This window comes from Phascolarctos cinereus, unplaced genomic scaffold, assembly GCF_003287225.1.
Source record: "Phascolarctos cinereus isolate Bilbo 61053 unplaced genomic scaffold, phaCin_HiC Scaffold_4;HRSCAF=312, whole genome shotgun sequence".
In the NCBI taxonomy this organism is placed as follows: domain Eukaryota; kingdom Metazoa; phylum Chordata; class Mammalia; order Diprotodontia; family Phascolarctidae; genus Phascolarctos; species Phascolarctos cinereus.
In genome coordinates this window covers 288426038-288450358 of record NW_027555847.1, presented here as the reverse complement: position 1 = coordinate 288450358, position 24321 = coordinate 288426038, and the positions used below count along the sequence as shown (strand labels likewise).

Below are 24321 nucleotides of genomic sequence, written 5' to 3'. Positions count from 1 at the left end.
GAAGGGCAAAATATATATCAGTGTACTGAATAACAACTGTATAATATTATCATATGTAAATATATTTTCTATGAAAAGATTTCTTAAATTTAGTTCATATAAAGGTTTTTTCCCCCATTTTCATAAGGTGTATTCTCCTGGTCACAAAGAGAACAGTGCTAATAAAAATGAACAAAACTAAGATCACAATCTTAATTGTATTATATTAGGGTTAGGGATACAGCTGATATTAATACTAATTTTTTCATGTATTTCTGTATTTCAATGAGACATGCTTTCATTGGTTTAAAGACTCTCTTTGTCAATACAGACTTGGTAGACAGTCTTGAAGAATTTCCATGTTTCAAAAATTAAACACCCCAAGGGAAATCAGGTGATGAACCTTCCTAAGGTCTTGTATCATGTACATGTAGGTCCATACTGGAAATTCTTTCAGCATTCTGTAAGATCTGCCAGAGGTTGGAGTCCTCTGTCCTACCCTTCTAGAAAACAGTGTCACTTTGTAATCATCTTCCTCCTCCTCCTCCCCTTCTTCCTTCTTTTTCTCTTCCTCTTTCTCTCTACTTTATATCTTTGTGCATGCATGGCACAAAAAATTCTATTTTAAATTCGAGAATGTTTGCTTTCATATTGAATGAGTTATGTAAAATACTTACTGAAAAACAAAAGGTAAGAGGAACAAAATTTGAGGAACCGCTGGAACAGAGGGGAGAACATGAAAAGAAAATGAGGACAGAATACGTGGATTCTTCTTCCTGATTGCCCGATTGGGTCCCTACAATGGCACACTCATTAACTCCAAGGAAAAGAAAGATATATTGTCTCCACCAAGGTCTCTTTTAATTCATAAGATATCAGAGGAAGCTTTTGCTGAAGAATTTATACCAATAAGATATTCAAATTCATCATTAAGTGTATGTTTATAGGATATATCTATGGTGTATGCCTTATGAAGTGTAAACAATATTTGAATACAAATTTTGAAACTTTTATGTGTTCACTAGTATGGAGCCACAGTGAAATTGTAAATAATTTTCCTGTGGTGTGTAGAAGGAACATTAAGTCCTGGGTACTAGTTTTGACTCTGTTAAGTCTCTGTGACCTTCTGTAAGTCATTTAATAGAATCATAGGATCATAGTGTAGGTGTCAGAAAGGATATTAGATGCCTTCTCAAACCTATTCATCTGATCAGGAAACTGAGAAGGCAAATAAACTAACCAATGTCACATAGGTAGGAGATGGAAGAACTGATATTCAGACTAGGATCTATGACTCTAAATCCAGAGTGTGTGTGTATATTTTTATGTGTGTGCGTACGTATTTGTAAATATGTGTATGCACATGTATGTTTTCTCCTATACCACTCAGTATCCTCATCTGTAAACAAAGGAAATAAGTTAAACGACAACTAAATATCTCTTCAATTTATAAGATTGAAATGAACATAAGTTGAAATTATATTCAGTTCATAATATAAAAAGAGATTAATGAATATTGTAAAAATTTAAAGCAATCAAAATTGAGTACAATAAAATGTATAATAAAATATAAATAGTGTATAATTCAATTACATTTAATGAATATAAATAACAGGGCTCTTATCTGCAAGAAACTGAAGAATATGGACTCATATTAAAAAAGAAGACATGGAAGAGATGAAAATAGTAAAGTTAGTTGGGGGAAGAATTAAGAAACAGACTTCAATCTTAATACAACAGAGAAAATGGGCATCAGCTAGAAAGTTAGTTGCCCTAAATTCAGAAAAATTCCAAGAAATACTTCTACAAAATGAATAGAATAAAAAAAAACTTCTTGGAAACAGGTTAAACAGCATGAAACAGTAATTGTAGTGAGTGCTCTATGAAATGAAAACCTGGTTAGAGGTTCTCACACATAAAGCTTCACCTTGGTTTAGCAATATGTTGTCTCTGTGCAGCACTTTAGAAATTCTCCAGTAGCAACCTATTAGTTGTGAAAGGAGTCCTGTGAAAGTCCCCTTTATGAGCCTTAATGGAACACCAGTCCCCTTGATTGGATGATTGATTTTCAGTCTGTGAATCAAAAATATGAGTATTTTTAATCTTTAAAAGTCAAAGCCATCAAAAGTTGCCCATAATTAACATACTAAGTCAGTGAAGGACATTTTGTTCTTTTGGAAGGCACTTTTATTTTCACATTTTAATGACTTGGAAAAATTGTGTTAACATTATAATCTAAATTCTAGTAAATTGATGTTTTTCAACCTTAATGATTCAACTTTGGGGTGTATTCTGGATCCCATTCCTCTTCCTTCGGTATCTTTTAAAAAGTAGTATTTGAGTTGTTGGGACCAGTACTTGTCCTAGAAAAACTCCTCTGGCTCTTCCTTTTCCTCTAATTCACAAAAAAGTTCGTGGTGGGTTTTAAACTCCTTCTCTTTCCTTCTTGAGAGCTTGCTGAGGAAAAGGATGATGAAGAAGATGAAGATCAAGAATGGTTTTGCTCTCTGCTTTTATTTTTAATGTCATCTTTGTAAGATTTGTATTCTTTGGGCATTTATTTTCTTGCTTTCTGGATCCACTGGATTCCCTAGAGGCCTTGGAACCACCCTGTTCTTTACTTCTTTCTTTTCTACAATGGTCAATGTCATGTCAGAGATCACAAAATCAACATCTTAATTTTTTTTAATCTCCCTTTTGATTTTCTTCTTTAAAAACTCTCTCTTATCCTGATAATCAGGTATGCTTCCTTGGGGTACTAGGAGAGATATCAATTCTCCTCTGTATTTCTGGCCTTTTTTGCTGAGTTTGACTTTCTTCAGTAGCCTTCTGATATGAAGTGAACCTTTCATTTAGGGTCATTGCAGCTTATTTGAAGTATTGCTCTTTAACATGATGAACCAAGGACACAGTGTTCCGAATAAATGACTCTGAAGCGCTTTTGTTGGCCTGTGGCAACTTAATGAGGTCAAAGAAGAATCAGAATTCTTGTTCTTTCTTGGCAGAATGGGCAAGTATGCTCACAAGCAGTCTGTCTTTAGTCAAGGAATCAGGTCTGTTGGAATCATCAAGAGGTACAGGTGCCATTTTGAGTTTGACTTCAGGGGATATGAATCACTGGCTAAAATTTTGATCCTAAGGGGGCTCTCCTCTCTGAAGGTAGACTTTTCTCTCTCCAGATTCTTGTGTAGAGGGGGGGCTGTAATCAAAGAGTTGTTGGAGCTTTTCAGACTTTACCTGCTCAGGTGAATGAGTTTATTTCTTCACCATTATTCTTTCAGAACTTTTGTCATCTTCCTTGTACTTGTCTTTTATAGTAAATTTATAATTTTTCTCTTCTCTATATCCATCACTTTCTCTATTGCCCTTGAGTGAAACTTTAGATTTGTACTTGTTTCCTTCCTCCTCAGCATTCTGGTGAGATTCAGTAGCAAAATTTTCACCCTGATCAGCCAGGACAGACTTCCTGAACTGTTTTGTCATCCTCTGTCTCCTCTGTGTCATCCCTTTATGAATCATTAAACATTCATTTTCTAGCTTCTTTATCACTGAAATAATCTAAAGCTTCCTTATCTTTCTGTTCTTCCTCTGCCCTCCCTTTTTCTGTTCCTTTTCTCTTTGGGGCCTCTTTCTCCCTGGTATTACCCTTATCAAGCAGGCATATTCTAGACTCTTCTTCTGTGTACCTTTTTAAAAACTTTCTAGTCTTTGAAGTTTCCAGATCTCCAACATCAGGATAAAATGAAGAACATGTTCTAGTTTCTTCCCTTGGAATAGTCTGTGGTAGGATTGCTTTTGCAGGGCTTCCTAAGTCAGGTTTCACCTCCTTAATTCAAGAGCTCCTTCCTGATTTCCTCATCCTGCATAGATGTAAGTATTCAATGAATAGTCAGTTCTAAAGTAGAAGTGGAAGAATTAGTTTGAAGAAGACTGAATAAATAAATAAAAGTTTTTTTTTTATAATCCGAAATGTGAATGATACAGGAATTGTGGATGTAGTGAGAGTAAGGCATTTCTGGGTATTTTCTAGAAAGAAGCAGTTTTTTGTACTAAAAGATGTGACACGTGGTTGCTAAGAACTAAGGAATAGCTGGTGATTTGAATATATCTGTATTAGTCAAATTCCTAGTTAATGCCAAGAGTAGTAAAGAGTTACAAGGGATAACCAGCTGGCAAACTAGGAATAAGAGCCCACAGTTTTCTGAAAATCAAAGTAGATAAAGAAAATCAAGATTTATTTAAGGAATAAACAAGGGGTGAAATTTAGTGGGGAAAAAGTATACTTCAATAAATTAGTAATTTCATCAGTGTGAATATTCCTATCAATTAGAATACCACTTCACCTCTCACTCCTTCCCCTCCCTACCACCAGCATGACTTAGCAGAAGAAATTTCATGATTTCATATGGTATAATACAGCAAATCCCACTTGGTGGCCAGCCTTTTGGTGGTGATTTTTTTTTTTCGTTAATTTTGTTAAGTTGATTATTGGAAGATGAAAACTTTGGCTGTTGCTAGGCTTAAATTCTGTGGTAATACCAAGAAAACAGAGAGGCTGTCCATCAGTATTCCCTTCCTCTTATTAAGTGAACAATTCATTTACCCCTCCCCCCAGTCATACATTTCTCATTTCTACCATCTCTGCTGTTTAATTCCTCAGCCTTTTCTCCCCCTCATAAGCCTCTCCATTGCCTTTTGTATGATACTCAACTCCAATTCATCATATCCTATTTTATTCTATGAATTACAGCAATACAATATCATTGAAGAATATTTCTTTTAAAAACATTGGCTTTAGTTTCAGGGAGACATTTGAATAATTAAAATATTTGTATAATTTCCAAAATCAAATCCAGCCTTTTCTCTTCCTCTAGGCCAAGCTAACATTCAAGATTATCCACTTATGATTTTCTTCCCAGATTACATACACATGCATGTGTGTCTATGTGTCTGTGGGTATTGGTGTACATTATATAAGTTTTCCATTTTACTGTATATCATTGTTTGAACAACCAATCCATCAGACAATAGACATTCTTCATTCATTTGTCTTTTCCTGTATGTATTACTTAACCAAATTCTTTAGAGAGAGATCCCACAACATTGGGTTAAATCTAATAAAATAAAATTAAATAGGGATAAATATGAAGTCTTAATCCTGGGGGAAACAAAATCAACATCATTAGTAAAATGTGAGTAAGGCATAGTTAGATAGAAGTTGTTCTGAAAAAGACATGGAGAATTTAGAGCCCTTAAAGTTCAATATGAATCAGTAGACTGATAAAGCAGCAAAACATAAGTTAAATATTTGCACTGCATATTAATCTAATCATATGGGTTAAGACAGGAATTGCTTCTAAGAATAAAGAGCATAAACTGCTTTCTGTCCTCAGTGGACTTCATCATGAGTATGGAACTCATTTCTGTGATCCATGGTCATTGGTAAGCTAGAGGGTAACCATGATGGTTAAGGGCTTTGATTAAATGTCATGTCAGAATTAGTGAAAGGAACTACACATACTTAGCATGGAAAAAAATAGACTGATGGGGGACAGATTTATCTTCAAGTACTTGAAGGTTGTTGTGTTGAGAAGGAACTAGACTTGTTCCCTTTGGCTCTGGTGGGCAATGCCTAGAAGCTGGAAAGGAATCAGTTAAACTTGATGTCAGAAAACAAAACAAAGCAGCAGCAACAACAACAACAACAACAAAACTTCCTAATAATTAGAATGCCTCAAGGTAGAATGGGTAGCCTAGGGAGATGATGAGTTTCTTTCACCTTACAAGCCTTCAATCAGGAAGTGTATGATTATTTGTTGGGCTACTATAATGGTAATTCATTTGGTATATGGATTGCATTAGGTAGCCAATGATGTCCCTTCAAACTTTCAAGTTTGACTTTGTGATTCTTCTCTATGCTTCACATTGATTAACTAAGAAACTTAAGATGACTTAAGTAATTTTCTTATGGAATCAGAAGTTTGTGGGCTAAAGCTAAACCAAGGATAGCACATTCCTATTACAAATTACTTCTGCCTGGTGTTTTCAGAGAATAAATTCTACCCTGTTAGCACCTGCTAAGCATTAGCTAAGACCTCTAAATTCTTTCCCACTGAATAAACATATAAGAGTTTCCCAAATCAGCACGCCATCAAGAAGAGTAGCTAGTTTAGACTCATTATCCAAGAATATATGGATTCCACTGTCAAATGGGGCATCATTTTGACTCATTCTCACTGCATCATGCTTCATATTGGTAGGCATCCAACAGATGGATTCTGTAATTGGCTCCTATTGGGATTATAATAGACCCCTGATAATGCACCCTACAGATTAAACACAAGGGTTAAGTCAAGCATGCAACATAACTGTTTTGGATTAACAAAAAAATAAAATAAAATCTTTTGACTGCAAATGCACATAAAATCTTTGTCTTCTAAAAAGAATGTGACCCTTGGTTCTCATTTCTATTTTTGCCAGAAGCATAGATTGCTGTATGTTTAAATAATTTGGCTAAGAAGGCAATGACTGAAAAACCTAGCAATTGAAGTGATGAAAAGGATTTGATTTTTTAAAATACTCCAAGATTAGATATTAGCTCATAAAGCTAGCAGCTTGAAACTCCTGAAAAATGCATTTTCAGCTAGCCTTTGCTTGAAAACCCCTTTTGATTTTTCTTGATTTTTAAACAGAAATATTTATAGATTATTTCTACATAATGGTTTATAAATGTGAAATATCGCTTAACTTGCTTTGTAAGAAAGTTCTTCCTATTTTTGTCTCTGGCAAAATATTTCTGATATTAATGCTACATGTCCCAAATAAGTTTTTTTTTTAGAATTTACTTTCCTTTCTTAGAATTCAGAGTTTTACTTTCCTTAAAAACACTCTTAATAAATGTGAAAAAGTCAATCTTTTGGGTATTTGTCATTTTCCCCCATTGGTAACACTGCTAGCTTTTTGCTCAAAATTAAAATCCTTCCTACAAACAAAAGAGACTCCATCCTGCAAGTCAAATGAATAAAATATCCCAATGTTAATTTTTAAAAATTGCTCTCTTTCATTTTGGTAAACTATTACTTATATGAATAAGTCAAGCGAAGACTCAAGAATTAAAACTTACATTAGAATTTTTAGTGATATTCTGTTTCATATCTAGCCCTGGTCCAAAATAGGGATGCCAAATTTAGCATCCTTACCACTCCTTCCCATTCCCCTTATCCATAATTTCCTTCAGAACTTTGTTCTTGAATACTTCTTTCCTTTATAACAGCCATTGGCTGCCCATTCCACTCCAGTGCAAGGCAGTAACTTGTGACATCTATCATTCCCTAATTCTTCTCCCAGTCACTCCATCAGGCCTATGTGAGCCCTCTTGTCACTATTCTTCAAGATAATAATATGAAAGAGGAAAGGGAGTTAATCCAAATTATTCTCTGATTACCCTGATAGGGAGTGGGGATGCTCCTTGCTTGGGAATTTTAGTTGTATCTTCCTAGGGAGAAGATACCCCTTGAAGTAGGGAATGATCTTGGAATTTAGAGGGTGGAGCCACCCTTTGTATTGAACTTCCTAAATATTAGATTGGGACTTTGTCCCCTTTCAGAGACAGAACAGAGCTAAAAGCAAACTTGCATACTGGTAGTGAGCTGCAGAGTCTTTATCCTCGTGTAAGTTTATATAGGCTGACAAATATCAGAGGCAAATGGGAAATGCATATGCTCCTTTGGACCCCAAATATCTTGCCTCAAGAGCTTTCTGTAGAACTAAGGAAAGTTCTTGGGCATTGCTATCTTCAAAGTTTGTATGAGGCCAGAACTTTGGGGGTTCAGCCTTGGGCACAAAACACTAATCATTTGCATATGCTTCATTCTTTATCAATAGTCTTGTGATTTCATTGAAGTGAGCCCTCTTTCCAATATTACTGATTAAAATTCACTCATTTCTTCCTATTTGATGTGATTATTGTTTAAGCCTTTTCATAAACCTTCTATACATTACCCAATATGCTAGAAGCTTTTCTTCAAGTCTTTTAACATTGCACAAGATCAGTATAATGCTTGAGTTGTACATATGTTGCTTCCTATTCTTATTACATGACCAAGATTTCTTTCTTTCTTCCTAGTATGCTAATTAATCATTGATAACTAATTAATAGATGAATTTTAAAGTTATTAATTGTTTACTATTGCCAGGAATTGTGCTAAGTTTTGGAAATACAAGCATAAGTAAACATGATAGTCCCTATCCTCATGGAGTTTATTAGTTGGAAAGGGTATCAGAGAAGATGGTGCAACAGCATGCTTTACAGATGGCCATCAACTGGTGTGATGATCTGGTTCCAGTTATATAAGGTGAAAACTCACGAATCGGAACTCAGGTTCTTGAGGGTCAGAATCCAAGTTCCAATAGCAGGAAGAAGAAGAAGACTACAATGCATTATAACATGATTTGAGGATGTCCAGGAAGCATTGTGATGACTTGGCTCTGGGCTACATCAGGTGAAAGTCCATTTATCAAAATCCAGTGTCCCAGGATATAGAGGCTAGGCTATGACAAGATGAAGAGGAGAGCCAAAGTACAGGCAGCATGTTTTGGAGATGGATGTAGAGACTATCTTTTCAACCAATTCTTGTAACCTATTTACACCATTTGTATATCTTTCTATTGCCTTTTGAGTCACTAATAATTTTAATTCTTGATGATTATACTATTCCATGACCCATAGACACAGTCATTAGAAGAATATTTGGTGCTGAAAAATATAGATTTCTGTGTTAGGAAACAGATTGTACTGTGCATGTACTGTGCAATTTCCCCAAGTCATGTTATCTATTCCACTCACTCTCTTCCTCCTATTCACTTAAAGGCCCAGCTCATTGCCTGTCTTCATTGTCTTCACAATGTATATGTCTTGATAGACTAATTCAATAGATTACCCATTCAATTGAATATCATTATATCTACAACAGGCATTCTTCAGATGTTTAGTGTTTGAAGGGTCACAGTTTGCACTGAGGCTTTAAATAACCAACACAATCATCATCTTTGGTTTTTTTTTTTAATAAGGCAATAGGGGTTAAGTGGCTTTCCCAGGGTCACACAGCTAGTAAGTGACAAGTGTCTGACTTAGGTCCTCCTGACTCCAAGGCAAGAGCTCTATCATGTGAGTCACCTAGCTGCCTCACAAACATCTTCTTTGAACAAGACTATCTGAAGTATTTTATCATTTGTAAGGAGTGGCTTCTTATATCTCAGTGACTAAATATGATATGATTAAGGGAGTTGATTTATTGGAAAGGAAATTTTAAGCATGTATTTATTACTGAGTCAAGAAAGAGACACTTTAGTGTTATCAACAAATGAAAAACAGTTGGATTTTACATTCTTTACATCTTTCAATTGATTCTATGGCTATAAAGATGGGGCCTATTACATACAGAAAATTATCCATGAAATATCCATTCTTATATTTTCATCAAAAATAATTTTAATATATATGTGGTTTATTTTCATAAGAATTTTAAAGAAGAAAGTAGATATGGAGTGGGAGTTTATGATGCCACTTTGATATTGCCAATATTATAACCTTAGGCTTCTATTTCTTTAAAGGAATTAATCAATATGTACAGTTGTCCATCAACAATGACAGTGGTTATGGGCATAGGAGGACCCTTGTGAATGTGAAAAAGCATGAATAACTCTAGGCCCCACCCCAAAATTTTATTTTTAACCATTCTGATCACATTTATTTAACACACACAGCACATTTAGTAAAATAACATGCTGCACCCATAAAAAAGTTACAGTTTATATATGACAGAGATTGGTATCTCTCACACTGTGGAATTTTTGCAAACACCAGTGCAGCTGCAGCAACTAATTAATGAATTTCCTTCTCTTACGAAAAGCACAAGAGACAATGATCATTGCTGGAAAAATCATGTGACTGAGTCTCGGTAGAGAGACAAAGAGGAGGCATTCCCAAAGAGAACGTGTAGCTCATAATTCTTTAGGACATTTAAACTTTTAACAAAAGTTAACTGTGAATAATAAATACTTATGCATACTTATGGTAGTAAATGTAAAATAGATTAATAACAGTATTTATGCATTTATGACTTAATTTTTTATTTTCTTTACATATATGCATTGTCTGTGCTTTTCTGTAGCACTCTTCAAGTCATTAAAAATTCCCATGTAATTATTGTTGGCCAACTCATGAATAACCAAAACTATGAATGTTGAGGCATGACTAACACACACACACACACGTGTGTGTGTGTGTGTGTGTGTGTGTGTGTGTGTGTGTGTGTAGATTTGTAAATAAATTTTCTTTAGAGGACCTTCAGCTTCCAAAGTAATAAAATTTCTAACAAAGAAAGAGAAAAGCAAATATACTTTTAAGAATCCATAAGTACGTTATTATAGAGGAAAAATTCAGAAAAGAATGATATATTTTGGAGCAGAAATATCGTGCTTAAGCTGTCTTATGTGGCAGGTAAAACATGAAATGGCTGAGGAAAACAAGGGTTTGGGCTTGCTAGGATATTGATTTGTTAAGCAATGCATGCCAATTGCATAATAAATAGGGATCAGTACCCTTCCTCTGTTTTGGCATGGGATCCCAAATACAGGAGGAGACAGATGTTATGCATGTAGATCAAAGAAAACAATTAACTAGGATACAAAATTAGGCAGTCTGTTTTTTAATTAGAAGAAGGATTAGGGATTTTTCAAGTTGGGGTGGGTATGGGGTAGGTGGGTAATGGTGGTGATAAGCAAACACATGCAATTCCCTGAAATCAGAAAAAAGAAATGTCCCTTCCCTCCTCCCCAGGTGTCTGTATTCAATCAAAAGAATATGGAAGCAATAACTAATTGACCAGTACAGGGCAAGTTTTCAGATATGATACATGGATTGCTTGAGATACACAATTGTGAGAAAATTCCTCTTGTGAATTGTCAGATGTGACTGGGTTTCTGTTAGCATAATCTAGGCCCCTAGTGAAGGGTTGTTAACAGCAGGAAGAGGTAGTCCAGCTTCCCAGCCATACAGAGCTAGATTCAAACAATGCCACAAGGTATTCTCACAACTCTCACAACTGAATAAAATTTTCTCACAAGACAGAAATTGAGCTAGACACACAATTGAACAAAAGGAGAACTAAGCTAGAGCCAAAATTGAGTCACAAGATGGAATTGGTGTGGTTCAGTCAATTCCCACTACCACTTGATGTTTTAATTCCCTCAATTTTCCTTTTTGATTCATAAAGGAGGGGGCCAGTCTACTTCCCCCATGGATTGCTTATCTATAAACTACACCTGTATTTCTTATATTCATAATCAAATTTCTGTAAATCAGGTTACAGATCAAACTATGTAGAAGGCTCACAATGGACTAATTTTGAGAGGAGAGATTTACATGTCACCAAGGTAACCAAGAAAACTCAGCATAAACAAAATGAAACAAAAGGCCAATGCAATACAATGATGATAATCAATGTTAAATAATATCAAGTCTCCTTGTATCCTAATAACCCATTCCCAATGTCTGTTTAATCATTTTATCTTGTCTTGAGTCTCAGACATCCTATGTAGTTATCTAGTCCTTGGAAATATCTTCTGTTTGATAAGTGGTGGGGAACATGTAGCTTCAAGGTCACATATGGCCTTCTGGGTTCTTGGGACTTTTGACTGAGTCCAAGTTTTACAGAACAAATCTTTTTATTAAGGGAAATTAATAAACTTAATAGTAATAGATATAGACATTCTAGAATAGGCCTCCTTCTCAGGACAGCACTGAAGGAGGCTCTGTTTCTCTGGTTCCAAATCACTTGGAGAAATTCCTAGATAATTCTGTTAAAATCTGCCAGTAACAAGACAACAGAAATTAACACAATCTCTTAAATTTGGTTTTCCAATAACTATTTCAAAACCAGCTCAAGCCTTATGTTTGTGATCCTATTGACAACAAAGTTATAAGAAAACATCAATTAAGAGCCCATAATTCATGTGAAACTTGAGAGAATTTCAGTTTTTATATACTACTTGTCATTTTTTCTATACCTAAAAACTATACCTGATATAAGAATCTTTTTTAAAAAATTATGAGTCTAACTGTAAAATGAATTCTTCTGTCTCTTAATGTTATCAGATAGATACTTTAAAAATGGGAAAATAGTTTCACTTTCTTTATAATTATTAATATATTTTATATGTAAAATCCTTAATCCAATTTTGAGAACTTATTATAAAACATAAAGCAGGTATTTTTGTACTAGATACATTTGGAAGTCAATCATATACATATGTATATAGTTCTTAGAGAAAGTCTAATCTGTTCCTTTCTTAATATTTACTACTCCATTTATTACTCCAAGATTCATTATTCCAAAGAAAATGTTCACATTACATCTTTGTCTTATTACTTTGTCTAATCATCCCTTTAGGAGTGAATGTCTGTCAATTGAGGAATGGCTGAACAGTTTGTGGTATAGGATTGTGATAGGATATTATTGTACTATAAGAAATGGTGAGCTTTATGACCTTAGGAAAAACATGAATAGATTTGCATGAAACAGTGAAGAGTGAAATGAGCAGAACCAAGAGAGAGTTGTATACAGTAACAGCATTATTGTTTCAAGAGCAACTTTGAGTGTCTAGTCATTTTGACTATTACAAATACCCAAATTAACTATGAAAAATGTAAGGAAGATACTATCTGTATTCCAGGGAAAACCTGATTCTAAACTCCTCTTCTGGGGAGATGCTAATCCTAAATTTGAACCTAAACATTAACTTGGAAGAAATAGGGATTGAAAGCTGGAGTCTGAACACTAGGAAAGTTTCTATGAAAAAGTCTCTTAGTGAAAGATTAACCAGAGTACTCTAGGAAATTTTTCTGAAAGGCTGTAAGCCCTAGGGGCCAGAATCCTGACTCAACCTGGTTGGCTCTGCCAAAAACTGTAGAGGGTAAAAAATGAAATGACTGAGGAAACAAAAGTTCAAGCTTCCTAGCACAGTAATTTATTAAACAATGCTTGTCAATTACATCACAAATTGGGATCAGTCATCTTCCTTAGCTTTGGCATTGAACCAAAATATATAAGTGGACAGATTTTTATACATTTAAATAATTAATCAAATAATACCATTCAATTAAAGAAAGCAATTAAGTATAATACAAAATCAGACAATCTGATTTTTAATTGGAGGAAGGATTAGGGACTTTTTAAGTGGGGGAAGAGAGAAGATCAAACAGGTGCAATTCTTTGAAATCAGAAAGAGAGGTGTCCTACTCCCCTTAAGTGTCTGTGTACCATCAAAGAAACATGGAAACAATAACTGATTGACCAATACAGGTTCACTTTTCAGATAAGATGTATAGGTCGCTTACGATGCAAAATTGTGAGAAAATTTCTTTCATGAATCACCAAATCTGATTGGGTTTCTGGTCTGCATAACTTTAGTTAAGGGTGTCCAATAAAGGTAGAGATGACCAGACTTCCCAACCATGCAGGGCTAGGTTCAAACAATGCAATAAGGTATTCTCAGAATTGAATAGAGTTTTCTTATAAGACAGAAATTGGAATGGGCCCATAATTGAACACAAAGAGAATTGAGCTAGATACAAAATTGAATCACAAGATGGAATCAGTGTAGTTCGCTCAATTCCCATTACCATTTGTTGTCCTAATCCTTTCACCTACAGACATTTTAAATTTATCAGGAGCAAAACTGAACTTATTATCTTTCTCCCAAAAACCTTTTCTCTTCTAAACTTCCCTATATTTGTTAGAGGTATCCTACTCATTCGTATCCTTTCTGTTTTTTAGTTATTTCCTATCTTTCAGCATTTTATTGGAGTCCTCATTCTACTTCAGCCTGTATATATAATCAGTTACCAAATCTTAACATTTCTACCTTTACAGCATTTCTTTCATCCAACTCCCATAATTAACTCATACAGCTATTATCCTATTTCAGACTATCATCTACCCTCACCTATATTATTGCAACTACCAACTAATTAGGCCCCCTAAACTCAAGTCTCTCACCACTCTAGTCCATCCTACACATGTTGCCAAGGTAATTTTCCTTAATTTCAGATCTATGTGACTCCCCTACTCAATCACTTCTACTAGCTTCCTATTGTCTTTAAGATGGTTAGCTTTAAAATGTCTACACAACTTTTCCCCAACTATCTTTCCAGACTCATTGTAAATTGCATCCTTTTCCACACTTTGGGATAAAAACAAACTGATTTCCAGTTCCCATCTTTGTGCCTTTGTAACAGCTATATTCATATAGTGGTCTGATCTCTCTTCTGTCATCTTTTTTTCACCAAACCTAGACCTTAGTTATTGCTTCTTATAATTTCTACCTTAAATCCCTCTTTGATGATCTATCCTCTGAAGCTTCTCTTGCTGGTTGGCTTTATCCAAATCTATAAAGTTCTTAAAATACATAAGCATTCTTTCAGAATTGAATGTCTACATCTATTAATAAAAAATGGGAAGTATGTTTTCCTTAAAACTTAGCAATGAAAGATACCTGAACAGTAACATTTTTTTTCTTTTTATTTTAAAAATGATAATACTATTCAGCAATTGGAAGAGACCAATCTGGGGAAGAAATAATCCTCCACTCAAAATCTCACTCATGAGTCATGAAGTCATGGGGGTAGGAAAAAAAAAGATAAACAGGATTTGTATATGGCTTTGCGCTGCTTTATTCTTTTTAAGAAATGAAAAAAAAAGAGAGGGAAAAGAATATCCTAGGGAAGAAATGAGGAGGACTGAGAAAGCCATTTTTTTTTTATAACTTTAGGGCAATATAAATTTTTTTATAAACGTGGTTGAGAGGAGAGGGAGGATTGGCTATCTCATGAGCCTCAATGTAATCTGAACCCAGGAAAAGGAAACTTTAGTCTACATAATGCATATTCATGTCACATACACATATACACAAACACACACACAGTCTGGTATAGAAATATTTTAAAGTCAAACAGGTAAACAAATAGAAACACAGACATAAAAGGCATAGGGTTAAGAAGGAGAGTTTGCTGGGGACAGAGAGGTCACAATCAAAGCAAACTTTAACTACAGAAGATAGATCATCAAAGAGGGATTTGAAAGGATGGAAAGAAATGATAAAAACCAATAATTAAGGTCTAGGTTTGGTGAAGAGACTTGACAGAAGAGAGATCAGACCACTTTAACTATGGATTGCTAGGATGATCTCAATCCTTTTATTCCTCCCCCCACCCCTTCAACTGCCACTTCTTTATTTCCAAAAGACATGTGAGAGACAAAGGGAGAAAAACATCATTACAGAGAATGATGGAGGGAAAAACTCAACAATGGGAGTGGGAATGGGAATGGGATCAATTCATTCATAAAATTAGAAAGATTACAGAAACAATTAGAATGTAGAATTGAAAAGTACATTATTTATAAGAAACATATTTGAAACATATTAAAATAGAATAATAATGATGAACTGGATCATAATTTGTTGCATCTCAGGCAAAAAGAGGCGCTATCAAGATCTCAGATGAGGAACCAGTAAAATTAGGCATTTTAAGTGAGATTATCAGAGAAACTACATTATTTTTAGAGATACCCTATATTATGAAGTAACATCACTTCTTTATATACACGTACCCACTGAATGGTACAAATTATAAATATTTAAAGAAAAAAAGAATTTAATTATAAGGAGATGTAAATGGCAAAACTACAAGAATTGGGGATCTCAGTGTGATCCTTTAAAACAAAAGCAAATCTTATTTTAAAAGATTTTTCCTTCTTTTAAAAAGAAAGAATTAAAAACCCAAATAAAACTTTAGAAAAAGTTAGAGATGATAGTTCTTTAGCAATTAGCAAATAAGAATCAAAGGGCATAAACATGTTCTCGGTTTTTAATAACACATTACAAAAAGTAAAACAATAAGAAGTAACATCACAAAATAATCATAGGAAATTAATATCTTTAAAAACTAAAAACAAAACAGCAGGAAGGAGTAAAAGTAAATTGCATTAAACATAACTATAATGTCGATAAAGTAACTGGGAGCCCACCTACCCAGACACAAAAAGATTTAGTGACATTTTAATCAAACTACAGATTGCTTTATAAAATTAAGGGGGGAATAAAAAAAGTAATCAGTAAGAATAAAAGGCTACAAACCTTAGGAAAAATAATAAAAGAAAGTGGAGAGACAGGGAATGTAGCACTACCTGATCTCAAACTGCATATTTGAAATTACTTCTTTGTTGTATAGTTTGCCTGGTACTGTCATTCTCTTCTTCTTCACTTTCTTCTATTATTAATTAGTGTTCTATTAATTCATTAATAATGTTATTTTTTTCTTTTTTTAATTTTTAAGGCAATATTTATAACATGTATTTTTATTTTGCATTAAAGGTCTTAATTATTTGGACCATAGTATATTCTTTTTAAAAATATTTATTTTATTCTGAGCTTAAGAAATAAAACAATCATTTCCATAACAGAGTAGAATAGAAAAAAAAGATGATTGTACATGAAACTACAAATCTGTTATGTACAACTTGTTATTTCTTTTAAATATATAATAAAGCTATCATATAAATTTCTTTTTTTCCCTTCTTTTCTTCCTTTTCTACACTTTGCCATAGAGATGGCTACAATTATGTGTGTGCATGCACACACACACACACACACAACATAAAATCCATTCTACACATACTTGTATTTATCAGTTCTTTTTCTGTATGCAGACAACATCTTTCTTCATGTGTCCTTTGTAGGTTAATTTGGCTATTTATAATACTCAAAATGACTTATTCAATCAAAGGTGTCCTTAAAACAATATCGCTCTTACTTTATACAGTGTGTCATTGGTTCTGCTTATTTTACTCTTCATTATTTTATGTAAGTCTATAATTTTTTCTAAGATCATCAAGTGTATGATTTCTTATAGCACAGTAGTATTCCATCATAATCATATACCACAACTTATTCAGATCAGGTGCGAAACAAGGATGCCACTGTCATCAATATTATTCAGTATTGTATTAGAAATCCTAGCAAAAGCAATAAGAGAAGAAAAGGAAATAGGAGGAATCAGAATATGGAATGAGGTAATAAAACTATCTCTTTTTGCAGATAATATGATGACATACTGGGAAAATTCCAAACACCACTACAAAGTTACTTGAAACATTTAATAAATTTTTAGCAAAGTAGCAGGATATAAAGTACGTACACATAAATCATCAGCATTCCTACATATCACAACAAAATACTTCAAGAAGATATAGTAAGAGATAGACCATTTTAAATAACTCTAGACAGCATAAAATATATGGGAGTACTCTAACTAAAATAAACCTAGAATTATATGTACAAAATTATTTTAAAAATATCTTTTTTACAAATATACTTTTTTACAAATAAAATCAGATTTAAATAATTGGAAAAATATTGTTTATTGAACAGAAAAAAGCAAGACCTAGAAGCAACTATACATTGCTGTGTTTAGTAAATCCAAGTACATTAACCTCAACCAAACCGTATTAACAACAGTTGCTGGGAAAATTGGAAACTAGACTGGCAGAAAATAGGTTTACACCAGAACTTCACACCATATGCCACAATAAACTCCTGATGCCTACAAAACCTTAATGTAAATCATACAAATTAGAGGAGATAGTGGATAAACTTCCACAAGCATGGATAAGAGAGAGACTATTGACTAGCAGGAGGTAGATGATGTTAAATTATGAAATTTGTTTTGATTAAGTATACTTGAAAAATTTCACACAAACATAATCATTACAACTATAATTGTATGGGAAATGGAATAGAAAATGAGCAAAAAGTAACCTCAGAAATTCTTTAATACAACTCCCTTATTTTACAAATGGAGAAAGTGAGGCTTATGATAGTTAACTAACTTATCCAAAGGTATCAAGTGTTATGGACAGGAGTTGAACTCAAGTCCTGTAAACCCAGAGTCCTTTACTATAGTGTATGCTAAAAAAAAAAAAAAATTGCTTTTAATGTCATCCCATCAATAAACAATGACCATGTTCTTCCTTTTTTTCTTTCCCATTAATAAGCATTTATTGAGTAGCTGCTCAAATGTAAGACAAAGTGAGTATACAAAGAAACACATGACGTAGTATGTGCCCACTTAAATGTGAAAACAAAATTTATTGTAGAATAGCCATAATTAAAATAATTCTGAGAATGATCCAGAGTTCACTGTTTTTTCACTCTTGAGCAATAATAATATAGCTACTATTGCTGCTATTGTGCTACATAGTGCATTGTAGATGAAACTTTAAAAAAAATAATTTAGTAAGCATATCCCTATCTACCATTATCATCACCTTGCTCCAAACCACAGGTTAGACATCATTATGGTTCAAAACTCAGACATATGTTTTTTAATTCTGAAATTCCCCTCTCTGATTGCAACTTCTTGTTCTCTCACCTGTCACATTGCCTCAGTCCTCCTAACTCATTCTTCACCCATACAATTTCTTCTGGTCCTTTGAGCCCTTATATCCACACTGTTGGAAATCCCAATTCTGGACTCAGTTTCCTCTTTTTTTCAATTTCGATAACATTGTTTACCAGATCAACAAGGCTTGTCTTTAACACTATAAATCCTTGATCCCTTACCATTTTATCTTTCCTACCTTGCTAATTCTTAACATTGGATCACTACCTTTTTATCTTTTATTCTAAGCCCAAGTCAATGAACTCTGCTGGAGAAAATCACATGACTGGACTGACTAAGTATACTATGAATTCATGATATCTCTGCTCATTGGGGTCTTCATTCCTACATTTTTTATTCATCTCCAACTCTTCAATTACATTTCATGTTGTACTGTTCCAAACTTCTCCTTTCATGTCCCCCAACTTGACCTATCCTCCATTCTTTCTCTCGATAGGTTACTTCTGCTCTTATTCTACTGATAAAATTGAGGACACTTTTCCTGAGCCCCTTATGACCCCTTTGAGGGGGTCAGTGCAGAATGAAGTGAAATGCAACAACAATTTTCTCTTCAACAGTTCTGGAAGCTACTGAATATTCTTATGTTTAAGTTTTAACCTCTAGATTATTTGCCACTTCTTTACAGTTTTCTTTCTTTCTTTCTTTCTTTCTTTCTTTCTTTCTTTCTTTCTTTCTTTCTTTCTTTCTTTCTTTCTTTCTCTCTTTCTTTCTTTCTTTCTTACTGGGGTTAAGTGACTTGCCCAGAGACACACAACTAGGAAATATTTGTTATGTTCCTGAAGCCGGATTTAAACTCAAGTCCTCCTGACTCCAGGTCTGGTGCTTTATCCACTGCACCACCCAGATGCCCCTTTTTGGTTCTTTCAATGTCCATTTGTGACAGCCTTTTGTAATGAGCATTTTTCTTGTGTGGAGAAAATAATTAAATAAGTGTCTTTCCTATATTTGGTCAACACTGTAGGTTAAGAATCTGAGGCATTCAGGGAGGACTAGCACTTCTGATGTGAGGCTTTGCTGAGCCATTTTCAGGGCTGCTCATTTATCTTTGATGCCCACCTTCACCCAAGTCTCACTTATGGCTCCAGGGAGCGACAGCATACCCAGCAGCCACACGCTAGTAAACCATCCTGGCACATGGCCTAAACCAGGTTAAGGGAAACTATAGCTATAGTTCTGAGGCCAAAAAATGGCCTCAAACCTGTCAGTGGGTTAGGGGGATACCTACCCCAAACATGTGAAGACTTTCGAGTGGAATGGGCTGATGAGAACAATTTGTTCCAATGGCCATGAAAATGGCTGAAGTAGGCACTGTGGAGCACATAGAGGTTGGTCAGACATCAGAGAAACCAAGCTCATCCACTTCAACCTCAGCCAATGCAGGTCATCTGATCTTTTGTCCAGGCACTGGACTTCAATGACTTAAGAAGAGAGAGATTGATGACTTTGCATAGCCCTACTTCACTTAAATCCAATTCATGGGCAAGTCAAGGCCATTGGACCTCTTTGAAAACAGGATAAGCAACACGTTAAGAAGCTTTATACATCACAATTTGGGGGCCCTTTGGACATGTAAAAGACCTAAGCTTCAAGTAAATCTGACAGGAATGTCAGCAAAGGGACGTAATGAACCAAAGAGCTCAATGAAAGTAACTGAACTAGGCTCTCCCCAGGACTGACCCCGGTTTTCCTCTGTCCAGAACAGAGAGTTTCTCTGTGTATAAGGAAAGTTCATAGCCCCTATCCCTCTGGGCCTAGCAGAGTTTTAAATTGCTAGAATGCCACTCAAAGTCCTTTCAGATTTGCTCTCGGCTAACTTTTTAACCTATTTCATATTTCTTCCTTTGACTCAATATGTATTCTAGCAAATTAATACTGTTGGTTAACCTATTTCATGGACTCACATGCAGAATTCCACCTCTGCCAGTTCATATATATCATCCCTGGAATATACTCCCTTCTCATTCCTAGTTTCAGAATATGTTTTTGTCACAAGTTTCATCTCAGGAGCCACCTTCTTAGTATTTTCCTGATAGCCAAGTTTTCCCTGATGTCTCCAGTCTTTTTCCATTCATGTGCTCTCCAGTTTGGTTAGATCCCTCTTTTGCTCTGTTTATGTCAAACTTTATCTGTATAATAAACACCTGGAGGACAAAGCTGCTACATTTTTGCCATTTTATGACCACTACCTCCATGTAGTAGACTTTTAAAATTCTCATTGGATTGAATAGAATAATTTAGCTTGTCACATTCTCTTATTAAATTGTGTTTCATGAGGACAGGAACTAAGTCTGATCTAAACTTTCTATTTCTCCAAATGCCTAGTATGGTGCTCTTGACAAGTTTAATCTTTATTGCTATTGAAGAATATGAGCATATTCTCATTTTGTGTCATGGGATTACAGAATTTGAAACTGGGAGGGAGATTATTGAGTTTTCCTCTTGTTTTGCAGATGATGAAATAGGCCTAGAGAAGTAATATGATTGGAACTAAAACTCAGATTACCTGGTTCCAAATTTTTATCTTTTTACATGTTGTGTCTCCCCAGAATCATGTAAACTTTTTGAGTGAAGACAGTTTTTTTGTTTGTTTGTTTGTTTTGTTTTTGGTGAGGCAATTGAGGATAAGCGACTTGTCCAGGGTCACACACCTAGTAAGTGGTATGTGTCTGAGGCCAGATTTGAACTCAGGTCCTCTTGACTTCAGGGTTGGTGCTCTATCTACTGAGCCACTTAGCTGCCCCTTGAAGACGGTGTTTTTTTTTTTTCATTTTTGTCTTTGAATCCTCAGACCTGGCACAGTGTTTGTACATCGTAGACACAAAAATTTTAAATTAAAGTCCTTTTGTTCTTACTATATTTTTGTACATCTAATTATTTGATGAAATCAGTTCTACATGAAGGCAAGCCATTTGAGGAAAGAGAAGACTGGAGAAGGTTGAGAGGTCTGACACTAAAACATTATAGGAAACGAGAAAAACTTTAAGTTACATAAATATATGGTAACTTGAAAGATGTCATTAGAATATAAGCTGATAAACTGAGAGTAGTTAGGCATGACACTATTGTAAGGTTCTAATTAATGCTATCCTAATTAATGAGCATTTGCTATAATAAAAGCTCAACTAGTATTGGAGCACCTAAGTGGCACAGTGTATAGAGTGCTGGACCTGGAGTCAGAAAGATCTGTGTTCAAATCTAGCCTCAGACACTTGCTGGCTGTGTCACTTAACTTCTGTTTGCCTCAGTTTTCCCGTATGTAAAATGAAGCTCTTACCTCTCAGAGCTGTTGTAAGGATAAAATAAGAAAAATATAAGCACAGAGCCTGGTACATAGTAAGCACTATGTAAGTGTTGGTTATTATTAATATTATTGTGGAAATAACATAATGACGTACATATGGTTTAGGAAAGTTAATTTGTAGACTTGAAAAATATCTATTCATTTGATGGGTTTTATAATTTTCCCAAATTAAGAAAAATCAATTATATTTAACAAATATTTTAAATGTTTCTTTTCCATATTTATAATCCATTATGCCCTTTCATAGTGGAGTGGGAAGAGGATTGACTCTGCAATCAGAGGGCCCAGGATCAAATTCTACCTCTGTGACTGTGAGCAATTCAGGGAATAACCCTGATTCTCAGTTTCTTCCTCTATAGTATGAGATATTTGGGTTAAATGGCCTCTGAGTTCCATTATATTTCCAAATCTTTGATCCTAAGACTTCTATGTCTTATCTAGTTCATATTATAAACGAACTGGTCTATTTGCTGTTCCTTGAATTTATTACTCCATTTCTTGTCTCCATGCCTTTGGATTTTCCTCTTCTACCCTTATTCTCTCATAGTAGGCATTTCCTTCAAGGCTCAGTCAATGTACCTTCTCCTAGGGGAAGGCTTTTCTGATTCCTTAGTTTTAAAGCACTTTCACATATGATGAATATTTCTAGTACAACATAAATACCTTGAGGGCAGAGATGGTCTTCAGGCTTTTTATTTTGGATCCCCAGCCCCTTGTACATTGTCACCATCATCATCATCAGTATTTATAGAGCTCTTGAAGGTTTGCAAGAGACTTTATATAGTTATTTCATTTGATTTGTATGACAGCCGTTTGAGGCAGATGGTATTATTATCCTTATTTTAAAGCTATGTAAAAAAAAAACTAAGGCTAAAAGAACATAAATGACTTGCTCAGGAACACATGGCTAATAAGTGTCTGAGGAAGGATTTGAATTCAGATCTTCCTGTCTCCAAATCCAACACTATTCACTGCACCACCTACCTACTAGACACTTACTAAATGCTTATTGAATTGGATTGAGAAAACAAAAATGAAAACAAAGGCTTGGTCTTTGATTACACTTGACATACTATCAATTTCTTAAAATGCTATTAGAAGCCACACTCTCAGTAACTACAATGACCAATCTTAGTTGCAGTGAAGAGACAATGACATTTACTATTCTCTTTTCCCCTGGAGAGCTCTGTTGCATTTGATATTAGTCAGTTTGGATTTTACTTTATGGTTTTTCTATGTTGGGGGTGGGGTGATTATTGGGTGAATGGGTGCCAGAAATAATTGCCATGAATTCATTTTTAAATGCTGCTGTTTGGTTCAATACTTTGGTGGACATTCTCACCATTTAACCCAAATTGTTCAGTTTGGAAAAACTTCCTAGGATACATGGGGCTGATGCAGTAGCAGAATTATATACTCTGGAAAATATTACAAAATACAGTCCACATATATAAAACTATCCATAGCCTGTGTTTAAATCACACTTATGACTCGTACCAGGTCCTGTGACCCTGAGCAAGTCACTTAGTGCACCAAAACAAACGTGAACTCTAGAGTAGTCAGCATTTTTTGAGTGATTTTGCTTACTAGAAATAAATACCCTGTGTCAATGAAACCACAGGTTCAATATCAAAAGAAAGAAAGGAAGAAACAAAGAAAAAAGTAAGGAAGAAAAAGGAAAAAAAAGGAAGAAAAGAAATTAAGAAAGAAGGGAAGGAAGAGAAAGAGAAAAAGCTATAAAAATCATTTGTTTGTATAACTTCAAATGCTTTTTTGTCATTTGGCATATGCATGTTTTTTTTTTTTAAATTAAAGTGGAGGTGGAGGCTAGAGAAAAGTAAGGTACCAATTAATCAATAGCTTTTATCGTTATAGAAAAATAAGTAGGAAATACATTAATTGATTCAATTACCAAAGTCACAATGGGGATCAGAGGATCATAGAACTTTTTTTCTTTTAGGTCTTATTCCTTCTTGATCGTAACACTTATCTGCAATAGAGTGACTAATCCTGGGCATATACACTAATGATCATTTAGCACAATGATTCCCAACCTTTTTTTTTTTCCTGAAACACCAAAGGGAGCTATAGAATTTTCCTGTACACATATAGACAGACATAAATGGATATTTAAATAGATACAACCATTTCTGTATAATTATATAAATATCATCATCTCTAGAGGTATAGATACATGTGTTCCAATATTTCAAAGATCTACGATTTAATCACTGTCTGTATTCCCCCATACAACACCTCTATGGCTTAATAGAAGTTTTTTGTATAGGTTTCTGTGGACAAAACTATCACACTACAGCCATTGTAATAATGATCCTTTCTGAAGTTAGACTGCTCTTTGGACAATAGATATTGTTTATCATTGCTCCCATACTTAAAAATTCTACAACTTAGAAGAGCTGCCATAGCTTTTGTTCCAGTGGGCCAGCTTCTGAGAACTCAGGGTCACCTTCATCTTACTATATAGTATCATAACATGATTTTTCCTGATGATATTGATATA

At 34.5% G+C, this 24321-nt stretch overlaps 1 pseudogene; it reads right to left on the bottom strand.

The window, feature by feature from the left end:
- Positions 1–2342: 2342 nt before the first annotated feature.
- LOC110222092 (bcl-2-associated transcription factor 1 pseudogene) lies at positions 2343–22521 on the bottom strand (annotated as a pseudogene).
- Between the last annotated feature and the right edge of the window lie 1800 nt (positions 22522–24321).